Genomic DNA, 16,282 nt, shown 5'->3' with positions numbered 1-16,282 from the left:
TCCGAAGTGACCAACACATCTTCAAACTGCCCTCTTCTTGCAGGCGCGGTAGGATTGTTACCCGCACCTGTTTCGCTGTGGGTGGAAATTCCTCTGCCAGCGCCCCTAACAGCAGAATGCAGCATCTATCGTAGCAAGGCCTGGAAATGCTGCTGTCACGTCTTGGAGGTAATTTGCCGTGACAATTTCGCCACGCATGCTTGTTGCCGGTGGCAACGTGTTGTTGTATTGCATGCGTGTGTGCTTTCTCTTTAAGGCTGTTGCCCTTCCTTTCTGGTGCGCATGCGGTTAAGGTGTGAGCAAGGTGGAGCTGGTGTGGTCTTTGGTCTCTTCATATACTGTTGCTGTGAGACTAAGATCATTGTTATGTCTGCCTTGTATGAGAAGGAGCTTGCTCCTTTCTTGGATGCTTTCTGAGGGCCATCCTAGTTTGACATTGATGTCATCTGCGATGTCACCCCCTTGTATTCCCTTTGTTTCTATTCCTTTACCTATCCTCACTTGTTGTTTTTAGTATGGTGTGTGATGTGTTTGTTGTATGTCATTTTGTGTTCCATGTCTGGTCTATTTGGTGTTTGTAGTCCAGCATGGTTGTTTGACGTCCCCTGTTTGTCTGTACCTCCGGAAGGAGTTCCCTGGGGTTCCCGGAGTGGGAACTACAACTCAGTTAAGCAGCGCTGTCTGGGTCCGCCATGCATGTTGCCGCATGGTGGTCCAGGCAGTTACTACTGCTCCTGTGTTTGGTGTTTGTACTGAGTCCAGATTTTGTGTGTTTGAGCTGCAGTGCTTTTCACAGGATCCAATGGTGGTGGGGCGGATGCCTCGTTCCTTTTAGTTGTTGTGGGCAGGTAAGTGACCTTGTGGTCCTGTGCTTTTTTTGTGTTGTCTTTCTGCCACAGGACACTAACCTGTTGAGTTTGTCCTCTGCTTACTGTCTGCTCCACTCTTTGCTGTTAGGCCTGCAGAGACTCCTGCTCTTCCTTGTCTTAGAAGAACAGGTCATCTCTGGCCCTTACCTTACTACCAGGGATCATTAGGGTTAGTAGGGTTCTAGGTTTCCTGGGTATGAGCCATCCTACCATCCAAGTCCGCTCATACGGTGAGGAGTTAGGGCGAGGATTAGGGACGCTATAGGAGGTGAAGTGCTCCCTTATCCTTGGTTTCAGGCTTGGTGGCATTCCCTTCTTCCCTGACATTATACGGTGGAGGTTTCCCCCACTCCCCACCGTGACAGCTGCAATCTGACAGCCCTGTGTGATGCTGGTAACATGTCCGCCATTTTGTGTTTGTATCAGTGGTCTAAGTACGTTGCCACCCACTACTGGTCCTTGCCCTTTATGCTTTTTATACGGGATTCCCTCTTCAAACACTGGAGCATGAAGGCCCCTATTTGCACTGGAAGCGGTGGAGTTCCCTGGCTCCTGCTCATCGCCCAGCAGAATGTCATCCTTGGTCTCCTCCCCACAGCCACGAACAACACCAGGGATCCCCAAAAAGTTTAATGTCCCCCTCAAAGCCTTCTCTTCTTGCTCCTCCTCCTCCTCCCTCCAGCCACCATCCTCCTCTGACTCCTCTTCAGACTCCTGCTGACTTGTCTCAGATGGAGTAGCCCCCCCTGGGAATTCATTCAGCATTGCGACTTCCTCATCTTCCAGCTCCTGCTCCTCGACGGCTTGATCAATGACACAACGCAATGCACGCTCCAGAAAGAAGGCGTAAGGTACGATGTCACTGATGGTTCCCTGGCTGCGACTGACCAGTTTGGTAATCTCATCAAATGGCTGCAGAAGTCTGCATGAGTCGCGCATGAGCAGCTACTGGCGCGGTGAAAAGAAAGAAACCAAGCTCCCAGAACCTGTCCTGCTGCAGAGTTCATACAGTTAGTTGTTAATGGCACATTGCTGCTGGAGCAGCCTATCAAGCATATACAAGGTGGAGTTCCAGCGCATCGGGCTGTCACAAATCAGACATCTGACGGGCAAGTGGTCTTGCTGCTGAACATCAGCAAGCTGAGTCATGGCCATGTAAGATCTTTTAAAATGGCCAGAGATTATCCTGGCCTGCCGGTATTATCCTGGCCTGTCCTGGGGTATTCGGCAATGAATCGTTGCATGACTAAGTTCAGGACGTGTGCCATGTCATTTTGCCCTGTTTCAGCGCTCAGCAGATTGGCACCGTTGTCGCACACCACTTTACCAACTGTCAAATTGAGCGGGGTTAGCCACTTATCGGCCTGTGACCGCAGAGCTGAAAGCAGTGCAGGCCCGATGTGGCCCTTGGCTTCCAGGCACACCAGCCGCAGCACAGCATGGCAACGTCTCACCTGGCATGTCGAATAGGTTCTGGGGAGCTTCCGTGCAGCGGAAGAGGAGGTAGCAGTGGAAAAGGAGGAATCAGCCGAGGAGGAGACGGAGGATGGAGTATGAGGAGGAGAAGAAGAGGCAGGTCTGCATGCAATCCGTGGCGGTAACACCAAATCCACATGGGTGCCACGGGTTACATGCTTGACGGCCGTCAGAAGGATCACCCAGTTGGCAGTAAAAGTTATGTACCTTCCCTGCCCGTGTTTGCTAGACCACATGTCTGTGGTCAGATGTATCTTGGCACCGACACTGTGTGCCAAAGATATATTCACTTGCCGCTGAACGTGGCCATGTAGCTCAGTGATGCCCTTCTGGGAGAAATATTTCCTTCCGGGGACCTTCCATTGCGGTGTGCAAATGGCCACAAATTTTCTAAAGGCCTCCGAGTACACCAGTTTATATGACAGTAGTTGGCGGGCTAGCAATTCCAACAAGCCAGTAGTCAGCCGTTGGCCAAGAGGGTTATCTGGCATCATCAACTTTTTACGCTTGAACATTTGGCCCACGGAAGCCTGCCTTCTGCCAGATGTACGCAACGACGGCACGGTGAAATGGGAGGAGAGAGAAGAAGGAGAAGAGGCAGGACGCGGAACACCGTGAGTGTGCCATGTGCCGGCGTCCTGTGACCGTGCATGGTGGGTGGCTCGCTCCAGATACATTTGCAGTCTGCTTTTTGCCTCCTGTGCTATGCGAGTTCTGCCTGCTTCTCCTCCTTCTCCTCCCTATCTGCTGCTCCGTCTCTCCCTCTGAACTCCCCTCCTCTTCCTCTCTTGTGGGCACCCATGTGACGTCCATCGACACGTCATCATCGTCACCTTTACCACTACTGACATTAGAGATCTCAGAGTAGGCATCAACAGCGGGGACCTCCCTCGTTGGACTGATCTGGTTACTATCGTCAGTTGCTACCTCCTCTTCCTCATCCGATGCCAAGAATGGCTGCGCATCGGTAAGGTCTGGAAATGGATGAGAAAATAATTCCTCTGACTCGAGTGGAGGGGCTATGGTGGTGGTGGTGTCTTTGGGGGTGCACACAGCAGAGAATGAGGAGAGTGCAGATACAGAGGATGAGGAGGGTGCAGAAGCGGCAGGCTGAGTGAGCCACTCAACAAACTCTGGTGCGTCCTTTGATGTAATCACATGCACCTTCTCCAACTTCCCACTTAGACTCCGGCCTGGTGCACCTGCCCGACGCCTACCACCCCTGAGGAACAGCCTGCCTCTTCCTCTGCCTGTCATTTTCAAAATGGCCCTGTGCCAAATTCCCTAGAAAAGAGCAGTATTTGGTGGAAGCGGTATATCGCACCCCTCAATCAGTATTTTGTGGAAGCAGGTATATAGAACCCCTTAATCAGTATTTTGTAAAAGCAGGTATATCGCACCCCTCAATCAGTATTTTGTGTAAACAAGTATATAGAACACCTTAATCAATATTTAGTGGAAGCAAGTATATCGCACCCCTCAATCAGTATTTTGCGGAAGCAGGTATATCGCACTCCTCAATCAGTATTTTGTAGAAGCCGGTGTATCGCAGGCCTCAATCAATATTTGGTGGAAGCAGGTATATCGCATCCCTCAATCAGTATTTTGTGGAAGCAGGTATATAGAACCCCTTAATCAGTATTTTGTAGAAGCAGGTATATTGCACCCCTCAATCAGAATTTTGTGGAAACAGGTATATAGAACCCCTGAATTAATATTTGGTGGAAGCAGGTATATCGCACCCCCCAATCACTATTTTGTGGAAGCAGGTATATCAAACCCCTCAATCAGTATTTTGTGGAAGCAGGTATATTGCAGGCCTCAATCTGTATTTTGTGGAAGCAGGTATATCAAACCCCTTAATCAGTATTTTGTGAAAGCAGGTATATCTCACCCCTTGTAGCTGGCCAGCTAAGACCTGTCCTAGGTTACAGCCCGACAAAGCGCATGTAGCGCGAAAGGGCCGTCGCTGTTTGGTGTGTGTTATAGAGTGTCTGTCTGCCCCAATGTCACCGCCAGTTCTGTGAGAAGGTCTGGCAGACGTTCTTCTCTACCTCTTGTATGACGTTCTTTGTTTTGGTTTCACTTTGTCATCTCCTTTTCTTCTCCCAGGTGTCACTTATTTAAACTAATTGTCTCCCTTTATATTCCCTCCCATACTGCCTCACTTTGCGGTTTATACTACTTCCTGGATGAGGTGTTCACTGCTGGAGGCTGCTGCTGCTGTTTGCTAAGATAAGTCTTTATTTGTGTTTCCTTGCTGGCTTGATTCTAGGTGACCCTGACTCCGTCCGTATTAAGTGCAGGGAGCCGGTGGTTGTGTCCCCTCACTATTATAGGGTCTTCAGGTGTCACACAGTCTTAGGTATGTGGGCATGCAATCGTCTACCATTCAGACCCTTGCATGGGCATAGCAGTCAGGGAGAGCTCTTAGGGTTTTATAGGGCTCGCCCATATGCACCTTAGTTTGGGATCAAGCCAGTCGGATGTTTATTTATAAGTTCCAGCTATCTGCAACATCATCCGTGACACCCAAGCCTTGATTGAAACTATGTGAATAAAAGCATTGAGTCAAAGTTACACACTGGTGAGTGCCGCTGTTCATTTCCTTCTTCAACACTGTTTATATATAACCTTAATACAGTTCCTATGTTTGTGTGTTAAAGACAAAAGCAGAGTTATTTACAGTGACTTCATGTTTGGCTGTCATAAAACTGTTATATATTTTGTTCACAGAAGCAGAAAAGATAATATGCCTTTAAGATTCATTATATAATGTAAGGTAAGCTCAATGACACAGCAGAAACAACAGAAAGCATAGAGTTAAACTGCTGTTGCTGGGCAGGAGACTTGACCAATCACAGTCAGCCTCACACACAGCAAGAGTTTTTCCCAATCACAGCCAGCCTCACACACGGTCTGTGAGGGAAATTACCCTAGCAGGAGCTGCTAGAATCATTACACCAGAGCTGACAAGCTGAACAGACATTTACTCCACTAAGAGCTGTGTTTTATGGAAGCAGAGAGGCCAAAATAGGTATTTAAAACAGTTATATAATGTTCCTACTATTTGCATAAAACGGTGCTAGAGGAATTACAGAGTAATAGACAGTCTGGTTAGACTAAAAGTCAGAGATAATAAAATTGGTCTAATGCCACAGCGCAAAAGGCACTTTATAGTGCTGCGCCTGCCATAGTGGAACTATTATCCTCAGAGGGCGAAGCAATAGCACTCCTCAACTTGCACAGAAAAGAGCGCATTAGAGCAGCGGTGCGCCAGCATATACCGCCACGCAGTTACTGTTCCCTGAGTGGGCAAGCAAAGACACCTCAGGCAAAATAGTCAGAGAATGAGCGCCAACCCTCCTGCGATACCTAGAGAAAGAAAGAGACGCATGGTAGGAGGCCAGAGCTAGAGTGCCTGCATCGCTATCCATGGAGAGACCAGTACTGCAGCCAGCTAGTTTCCCGCCACTAGGCCCAAAGACTGCAGCAGCGTATCCAATCCAGTGCATAAGGTCAAAGCTTTCCTTTTATTACTTATCATTGCATATAGGCTTTAGCAGTTTGTAGTATATGGACTCTAAAGTATTTAAAGTGAAAGTCATTTATTTCTGCATTTTGTCAGTATTGCATTTAAAGTGAAAGTCATTTATTTCTACATTTGTTAGTATCGCATTTAAAGTTAAAGGCATCTTATTATTTGTACTGATTGTGATAGCATTGAAAGTAAAATGTCTGAGCCTAGTATTATCATGCCACTGTTAGAGGATGCAAATATAGATAAAGTAGAAGTTGAATAGCAAGGGAACCTGTCTGAGGTAGAAGAGTCTGATGCAGCATTAGTCTTGCCTCAAACAAATATAACCCAAGCAGATGCACTAAGACGTTCATCATGTGCCAGAAAATCTACCCTAAAGATGTTGGAAAATTTGGAGCAAGAAGCAGCACTGAAAGGAAAAAAGTTTGCCAGAATGTATGAAAAGTGGAAATTATACATTAAAGACATTCGTAAAAATCTAAAGCAAGAAAGTATAAAAGGGAACTTGAGTGATATGGTAGAGACAGTAGAAGAATCTGAATCAGGGCTTATGGCAGCATATGTCAACATGCGGTCGTTTACGACACCTTCCCAGGATATTGTAAGGAACATGGACACGTACTGCAGTCACTAAAGATTTAGTAAAGCTCATTAGAGAAATTTCATCTGCAGCTAATTATGATGAAGTTAAAGCAAGAAGTAGAATGAATGAGCTTTTTATGAGAAACTATCCTAGGTCCTTAGGGGGAACCACAATCTCAAGTGTGACTTCCTTCGCTAGCAGAAGTGCCAATCATATATCAGAGTCCTCAAATTCTTCAGCCAAGAAAAATGAATTAGCTGAACAACTTGCTGTCGAGAGAGCAGAAATTGAAATGGAAGCTGCCATCGAGGCACAGCGCTGTCAAATGGAAGCACCGCGCCATCAAATGGAAGCTAAAATAGAGGCACAGCGCCGTCAAATGGAAGCTGAAATGGAGGCACAGCGCCATCAATTGGAAGCTGAATTGAAAAGTCTGGAAAGGCAAAAAGAAATTAAAATCATAGAAGCCAGACTCAGAGTACACGAAGAGGATATGAATCAGAGTAGTCATAGGTTCAATTCAGAACTATGTGAGAAAATAGAACTGGATGATTCTATTCTTAGATGCCACTGCAATGCTCAGGAGAATGTTACAACCATTGTCCCAGCAAGACCACAGAGAACAGTCCTAGCAAGACTTCCCGTTCCAGAACCTACTGTATTTTCAGAAGACGTACTGAAGTTCATAGAGTGGAAGGAAAGTTTTGAAATGATCATTCAGCATCATTGCTTCAGTCCAGTCGACAGGTTATTCTACCTTCAGAGATGTTGGTGGGGAAGAAAATAAATTTCTTGAAGGTAACTTCTATAGAAAAGACAAAGAAGCCTACAAGCAAGCTTGGGAAAAATTGAATGCGAGATATGGTCATCCTTTCTTAGTACAAAGAGCCTTTAGAGAGAAACTGAATAACTGGCCTAAAATTGGTCCTAAAAAAAACTTCAGACTTCAAAAGTATGGTGACTTCCTGCAAGCATGCAGCAATGCCATCCCACATGTTCAAGGACTGTAAGTACTGAACGACTATCTAGAAAACCACAGGATGCTAACCAAGGTACCTGAAGAAATGGCTTCTAGATGGAATCGCTATGTGACTGACCAGTTAGATCTAGGCAAGAACTTCCCAAGTTTTAAAGAGTTCTCTGAGTTCGTCAATAAGGAAGCACGGATAGCATGTAATCCAGTAACATCATCTTACGTCTTAAAATCCTTAGAAGAAAGGCCTGCAAGAGAGATAAGAAGTGCAGCAGCAACTAGCTTTGCAACTAACGCAGCAGCTAAAGGTCCAGATACCTACGAGAGCCAGTTCAAAGTCACTACTGGGATCAGTAGAGAGACAGAACCGACAAATCTTCACACTACCTTCAAGTGTATGTTCTGTGGAGAGAACCACTCCATATACAAGTGCCAACAATTGAAGGAGAAGTCCCCAGATGAAAAGAAAAGGTTTGTACTTGAGAACCAACTATGTTTCGATTGTTTAATAAAAGGTCATGTTACTAAGGAGTGTAAGAAAAAGGCCACATGCAGCATTTGGAAAGGACGCCATCCTACACCACTACATGAAGAACATCCAAAGAAAGATAAATCCTCAATCCTCAACCTAAAGATACTGAGGAAGAAAATAAAGTATCAGTATTCTCTTGCAGAGTGAGGGAAGGAGAAAGCAACGGCACATCAATGGTTGTACCAGTGTGCATTTCAAATCCTAAAAAGAGGCACAAGAAGGTATATGCCTATGCGCTACTGGATGCCCATAGTGACGTCACCTTCATTGATCAAGGAATCTGCAAGAAATTACAAGTGGCTACAGAACCAGTGAAGCTCAAACTCACCACAATGACGGGGAGAGACACATTAGTGAACAGTCAAAGGGTCAAAGGACTGAGAGTTATAGGAATTCATTCAAACGTCACATTAGATATACCTCCAGCTTATACTAAAGACGATATACCTCTAGATTGAGATCGCATACCTACCTGTCAAACAGTCAATAAATGGGAGCACCTATCTGTCATATCTCATAAAATGTCCCCACTGAAGGAGTTTGGTGTTGGACTGTTGATAAGTTACGATTGTCCTGAAGCCTTGGTACCACGAAAGGTAATCCCAGGAGGAAAGGGTGAACCCTAAGCTGTTCAAACTGATCTAGGATGGGGTGTTGTTGGAGAAAAACAGCAGATCGCAAACTCAAGACAGTTGACAGGATTGTGTCATCGAATATCTGTCCAAGAGTTACCAACTGTAAGTCCAGCAAAAGTAATCAAGATCCTTGAATCCGACTTTGCAGACATAAGTTCTAAAGAAAAGAGTGCATCTCAAGAAGACATAAAGTTCGTACACACTCTAGAAGAAAGTATTCAGCAGAAGAAGATGGAGAAGATCCAGCGGTCATGGTCCATATCAGAAACAATGACAAAGTTAGAGGAAGGTGGAGAGTCCTTAAAAATGATTTTAGGGATTTAGGTCAAAAGCTTAGGGCAAGAACCTCAAAGGTAGTGTTTTTCTAAATACTGCCTGAACCACGAGCCACACAAGAAAGGCAGTGGGAGATTAGGGAGGTTAACAAGTGGCTCAAGAACTGGTGTAGGAAGGAGGGGTTTGGTTTCCTGGAGAACTGCGCCGACTTCTCTGTCAGCTACAGGCTTTATCGTAGGGATGGGCTGCACCTCAATGGGGAAGGGGCAGCTGTGTTGGGGGGAAAGATGGCTAGAAGGTTGGAGGAGTGTTTAAACTAGGGACTGGGGGAGGGTAATTACATTATAGGATGGAAGATAGTACAGATAGAGACCGGGGGAAAGGTAGTGGGACTGGGGGAGGAATGGAAGGAGGGACTAGAACAGTTCAGAAGGAAAGGTGTAGGGTAAAAACTATACATAAACCTCCTATACATACAAATGCCAGAAGCCTGACTAATAAAACTGGTGAACTGGAATTAGAGATGTGTGAGGAGGACTATGACATAGTGGGAATAACTGAGACATGGCTGGATGATAGCTATGACTGGGCAGTTAATTTACAAGGTTACAGTCTGTTTAGAAAGGATCGTCAAAACCGGAGAGGGGAAGGGGTCTGCCTTTATGTAAAGTTCTGTCTAAAGCCCACAGTCCGAGAGGAAATAAGTGAGGACATGAACATGTGGAGTCACTGTGGGTATAAATTAGAGATAGGACAATGAATCAGTCGAATCCACGAATCCCTCGAATCTTGCTGGATTCGTGGGTTTCGTGGACTCGAATCCCGACGTAATTTACGGGATTCGAATCTGACGAATCCACATCGCATCTTCATTAGTGATGTCGCGAACATAAAATTTTCAGTTCGCGAACAGCGAACGCGAACTTCCGCAAATGTTCGCGAACTGGCGAACCGGGCGAACCGCCATAGACTTCAATAGACAGGCGAATTTTAAAACCCACAGGGACTCTTTCTGGCCACAATAGTGATGAGAAAGTTGTTTCAAGGGGTCTAACACCTGGACTGTGGCATGCCGGAGGGGGATCTATGGCAAAACTCCCATGGAAAATTACGTAGTGGACGCAGAGTCGGGTTTTAATCCATAAAGGGCATAAATCAACTAACATTCCTAAATTGTTTGGAATAACGTGCTTTAAAACATCCAGTGTGTGTATACGATTGGCACTGGCAGTGGGCACACTACAGTCAGTAGAAGCGGGCCTGACACACACTGGCAGCAGGCAAGCAACTGAAATTACACTAAAGTGTAAAAATTAAATGCCTTATTTATCGGCAAGCTACTGTGCCACCCGGTATGAGTGGTTGGCACTGGCAGTGGGCACACTACAGTCAGTGGAAGAGGGCCTGACACACTGACTGGCAGCAGGCAAGCAACTGAATTTAGACTACTGTCTAAAAATTAAATGCCTTATTTATCGGCAAGCTACTGTGCCACCCGGTATCAGTGGTTGGCACTGGCAGTGGGCACACTACAGTCAGTGGAAGCGGGCCTGACACACACTGGCAGCAGGCAAGCAACTGAAATTACACTAAAGTGTAAAAATTAAATGCCTTATTTATCGGCAAGCTACTGTGCCACCCGGTATGAGTGGTTGGCACTGGCAGTGGGCACACTACAGTCAGTGGAAGAGGGCCTGACACACACTGGCAGCAGGCAAGCAACTGAATTTAGACTACTGTCTAAAAATTAAATGCCTTATTTATCGGCAAGCTACTGTGCCACCCGGTATCAGTGGTTGGCACTGGCAGTGGGCACACTACAGTCAGTGGAAGCGGGCCTGACACACACTGGCAGCAGGCAAGCAACTGAATTTAGACTACTGTCTAAAAATTAAATGCCTTATTTATCGGCAAGCTACTGTGCCACCCGGTATCAGTGGTTGGCACTGGCAGTGGGCACACTACAGTCAGTTGAAGTCGGCCTGACACACACTAGCAGCAGGCAAGCAGCTGAAATTACATTAAAGTGTAAAAATTAAATGCCTTTTTTAAGCAAAGTCCTGTGCCAGCCGGTATGAGTGGTGGGCACTGGCAGTGGGCACACTACAGTCAGTGGAAGTCAGCCTGACACACACTGGCAGGCAACTAACCTTAGATTAAAGTGTAAAAATTAAGTGCCTATTTTTTAAGCAAAGTCCTGTGCCACTCGGTATGACAGGGGTGGGCACTGGCAGTGGGCACACTACAGTCAGTTGAAGTCGGCCTGACACACACTAGCAGCAGGCAAGCAGCTGAAATTACATTAAAGTGTAAAAATTAAATGCCTTTTTTAAGCAAAGTCCTGTGCCAGCCGGTATGAGTGGTGGGCACTGGCAGTGGGCACACTACAGTCAGTGGAAGTCAGCCTGACACACACTGGCAGGCAACTAACCTTAGATTAAAGTGTAAAAATTAAGTGCCTATTTTTTAAGCAAAGTCCTGTGCCACTCGGGATGACAGGGGTGGGCACTGGCAGTGGGCACACTACAGTCAGTTGAAGTCGGCCTGACACACACTGGCAGGCAACTAACCTTAGATTAAAGTGTAAAAATGAAGTGCCTTTTTTTTAAGCAAAGTCCTGTGCCACTCGGTATGACAGGGGTGGGCACTGGCAGTGGGCACACTACAGTCAGTTGAAGTCGGCCTGACACACACTAGCAGCAGGCAAGCAGCTGAAATTACATTAAAGTGTAAAAATTAAATGCCTTTTTTAAGCAAAGTCCTGTGCCAGCCGGTATGAGTGGTGGGCACTGGCAGTGGGCACACTACAGTCAGTGGAAGTCAGCCTGACACACACTGGCAGGCAACTAACCTTAGATTAAAGTGTAAAAATTAAGTGCCTATTTTTTAAGCAAAGTCCTGTGCCACTCGGTATGACAGGGGTGGGCACTGGCAGTGGGCACACTACAGTCAGTTGAAGTCGGCCTGACACACACTAGCAGCAGGCAAGCAGCTGAAATTACACTAAAGTGTAAAAATTAAATGCCTTTTTTATGCAAAGTCCTGTGCCAGCCGGTATGAGTGGTGGGCACTGGCAGTGGGCACACTACAGTCAGTGGAAGTCAGCCTGACACACACTGGCAGGCAACTAACCTTAGATTAAAGTGTAAAAATTAAGTGCCTATTTTTTAAGCAAAGTCCTGTGCCACTCGGTATGACAGGGGTGGGCACTGGCAGTGGGCACACTACAGTCAGTTGAAGTCGGCCTGACACACACTAGCAGCAGGCAAGCAGCTGAAATTACATTAAAGTGTAAAAATTAAATGCCTTTTTTAAGCAAAGTCCTGTGCCAGCCGGTATGAGTGGTGGGCACTGGCAGTGGGCACACTACAGTCAGTGGAAGTCAGCCTGACACACACTGGCAGGCAACTAACCTTAGATTAAAGTGTAAAAATTAAGTGCCTATTTTTTAAGCAAAGTCCTGTGCCACTCGGGATGACAGGGGTGGGCACTGGCAGTGGGCACACTACAGTCAGTTGAAGTCGGCCTGACACACACTGGCAGGCAACTAACCTTAGATTAAAGTGTAAAAATGAAGTGCCTTTTTTTTAAGCAAAGTCCTGTGCCACACGGGATGACAGGGGTGGGCACTGGCAGTGGGCACACTACAGTCAGTTGAAGTCGGCCTGACACACACTAGCAGCAGGCAAGCAGCTGAAATTACATTAAAGTGTAAAAATTAAATGCCTTTTTTAAGCAAAGTCCTGTGCCAGCCGGTATGAGTGGTGGGCACTGGCAGTGGGCACACTACAGTCAGTGGAAGTCAGCCTGACACACACTGGCAGGCAACTAACCTTAGATTAAAGTGTAAAAATTAAGTGCCTATTTTTTAAGCAAAGTCCTGTGCCACTCGGGATGACAGGGGTGGGCACTGGCAGTGGGCACACTACAGTCAGTTGAAGTCGGCCTGACACACACTGGCAGGCAACTAACCTTAGATTAAAGTGTAAAAATGAAGTGCCTTTTTTTTAAGCAAAGTCCTGTGCCACACGGGATGACAGGGGTGGGCACTGGCAGTGGGCACACTACAGTCAGTTGAAGTCGGCCTGACACACACTAGCAGCAGGCAAGCAGCTGAAATTACACTAAAGTGTAAAAATTAAATGCCTTTTTTATGCAAAGTCCTGTGCCAGCCGGTATGAGTGGTGGGCACTGGCAGTGGGCACACTACAGTCAGTGGAAGTCAGCCTGACACACACTGGCAGGCAACTAACCTTAGATTAAAGTGTAAAAATTAAGTGCCTTTTTTTAAGCAAAGTCCTGTGCCACACGGAATGACAGGGGTGAGCACTGGCAGTGGGCACACTACAGTCTGTGGGCCTGCAGCTCCTCACACACAGGCAGGCCAGGCAACTGCAATATGTATATAAAGGAAAAAAAAAAAGCAGACTAATGTTGCAGCCCTAAAAAGGGCTTTTTGGGGTGCTGTCAGGACGCTGTCCTTACAGCAGAGATCAGATGAGTCTTTCAGGACTGGAGTGGACACTGAATTCACTAGCCTAGCTATCGATTTCCCAATTAAATCAGCAGCAGTTACAGTCTCCCTCCTCTCACTAAGACTGCAGCTTCAGAATGAATCTAAAATGGATGCTGTGCAGGAGGTGGGAGGGTCTGGGAGGGAGGGTATGCTGCTGATTGGCTGGAATGTGTCTGCTGACTGTGAGGTACAGGGTCAAAGTTTGCTCAATGATGATGTATAGGGGGCGGACCGAACATCGCATGTGTTCGCCCGGCAGAGGCGAACGCGAACAAGCTATGTTCGCCGGGAACTGTTCGCCGTCGGATAGTTCGGGCCATCTCTAATCTTCATAGTCATCTGTATCGCAGTCCTCAGGACAGCGATACAGATGCCTGTGCTGCGTCGGCAGGGGAGGGAGAGGCGTGTCCCTTCCCCTTCCTCTGATAGGCTGCAGGCACTAGGCCGACAGCCTATCAGAGGCCGGCGCAGGCGGTGCAATGACGTCATCACGCCACCTGAGCTGCACAGAGCGGGACACAGGCCAGAAGAGTCCTGCATTGCATCACTGACATGGAGGTAAGTATAAGTGTTTTGTTTTTTTTTATGTACAATAGTTTTACTGGCACATTAGGGGGGCTCTTGTTACTGGCACATTGGGGGGGCTCTTGTTACTGGCACATGATGGGAGGGGGCTCTTATTACTGGCACATGATGGGTGGCTTATTACTGGCACATGATGGGGGGCTTATTGCTGGCACATGATGGCGGGCTCTTGTTACTGGCACATGATGGGGGGTGCTCTTGTTACTGGCACATGATTGGGGGCATCTATGGGGGCACATTTTACTGGCACATGATTGGGGCACTTATTACTGGCACATTATTAGAGGCACTTATTACTGGCACATTATTGGTGGGCACTATAGGGGCATCTACTGAGGCCACAAAGAAGGGGTATTTTATATGGGGGGCTCTGTACAGTATCATTTTATACTGGGACACGTTATGGTGGGTACTATGGGGAAGGGGGGAGAGGAGTACTATGGGGTCATCTACGGGAGCACTAAGAAGGGGTATTTTATGCTTGTAAATTATGGGGGACACTGAGGGCATCTACTGGGGCACTATATATGGGGCATTTTATACTGGTACATTATGGGAGGCACTAGGAGGAACGGGGGAGAGGAGCACTATGGGGGCATTTACTGGGGGCACTATATAGAGGTATTTTATAATGGCACCTTATGGCGGCACTATGAGGACATTAGCTAAACTGGGAGCATTACAAGGGGGTATTTTTTGCACTGTCACATTATAAGGAGAATTATTTCTACTGGGGGGCATTATGGTGGGCTTTATTACTCCCCCATGGTATGACCCCCTTGTAGCAGCACCAGCCTCTCTCTGCTCTGCTATCCCTCTGCCCCTCCAAATCCTTATTATGAAATCTTTCTCATTAGGATGAAACATAACATCAGCTCCACCGAGCCCCCCAGCCAAGTGTTGAAGTGGTGTCCGAGATCCCCAAGGGCCAAGCCAAGTAATTGTAAGTTTCCATGTGAAATATGTTTGTTATGTACAGGATTTGTAGGATTCGAGATTCAAAAGATTCAATAGATTCGAGAACCTTTTCGGATCCTAAAAAAATTGGATTCGTCCCACCTCTAGTAGAAATACATGGAGGCAAAAATAATAATAAATTACTAATAGGAGTTTATTATAAACCACCTAATATACCAGAGTCCATAGAAAATCTACTACTAAACAAGATAGACAAGGCGGCAAATCATATTGAGGTGGTTATTATGGGGGACTTCAACTACCCAGATATAGACTGGGAAACTGAAAGCTGTACATCTCATAAAGGAAACAGGTTCTTGGCAATAACCAAAGACAATTACCTTTCCCAACTGGTTCAGGACCCGACTAGAGGGACTGCCATTCTGGACTTAGTATTATCCAATAGACCTGACAGAACAACAGATGTGCAGGTTGGGGGACACCTGGGAAATAGTGACCATAAAGTAATAACCTTTTAAGGCTGAGTTCACATGGGTGAGATTTCCGCGCGGGTGCAATGCGTGAGGTGAACGCATTGCACCCGCACTGAATCCGAACCCATTCATTTCTATAGGGCTGTGCACATGAGCTGTGATTTTCATGCATCACTTGTGCGTTGCGTGAAAATCGCAGCATGCTCTATATTGTGCGTTTTACACGCAACGCAGGCCCCAAAGTAGTGAATGGGGCTGCGTGAAAATCGCAAGCATCCACAAGCAAGTGCTAGGAGACGATCGGGATGGGTACCCGATCATTATTATTTCCCCTTATAACATGGTTATAAGGGAAAATAATATCATTCTGAATACAGTAAAATAGGGCTGGAGGGGTTTAAATTTTTTTTTTTAAAACACCTTAATCCACTTGTTCGCGCAGCCGGCATCTCTTCTGTCTTCATCTGTGAGGTAAAGGACCTGTGATGATGTCACTGCGCTCATCACATGGTCCGTCACATGATCCATCACCATGGAGATGGATCATGTGACGGACCATGTGATGAGCGCAGTGACGTCACCACAGGTTCTTTACCTCACAGATGAAGACAGAAGAGATGCCGGCTGCGCAAACAAGTGGATTAAGGTGAGTTAAATTTTTTTTAAAATAATTTACCCCTCCAGCCCTATTTTACTTAGCATTCTGTATTCAGAATGATATTATTTTCCCTTATAACCATGTTATAAGGGAAAATAATACAATCTATACAGCACCTAACCCAAACCCGAACTTCAGTGAAGAAGTTCGGGTCTGGGTAGCACATACATTTTTTTATCGTGCGCGTGCAAAACAAATTGCACCCGCGCGATAAAAACTGAACAACTGTCATGGTCTTACCTGCTTG

The sequence above is a fragment of the Bufo bufo genome, chromosome 6 (assembly GCF_905171765.1).
Source record: "Bufo bufo chromosome 6, aBufBuf1.1, whole genome shotgun sequence".
NCBI classification, from domain to species: Eukaryota; Metazoa; Chordata; class Amphibia; order Anura; family Bufonidae; genus Bufo; species Bufo bufo.
The sequence above is the reverse complement of the archived record's forward strand: the minus strand, read 5'-3'. Positions refer to the sequence as shown.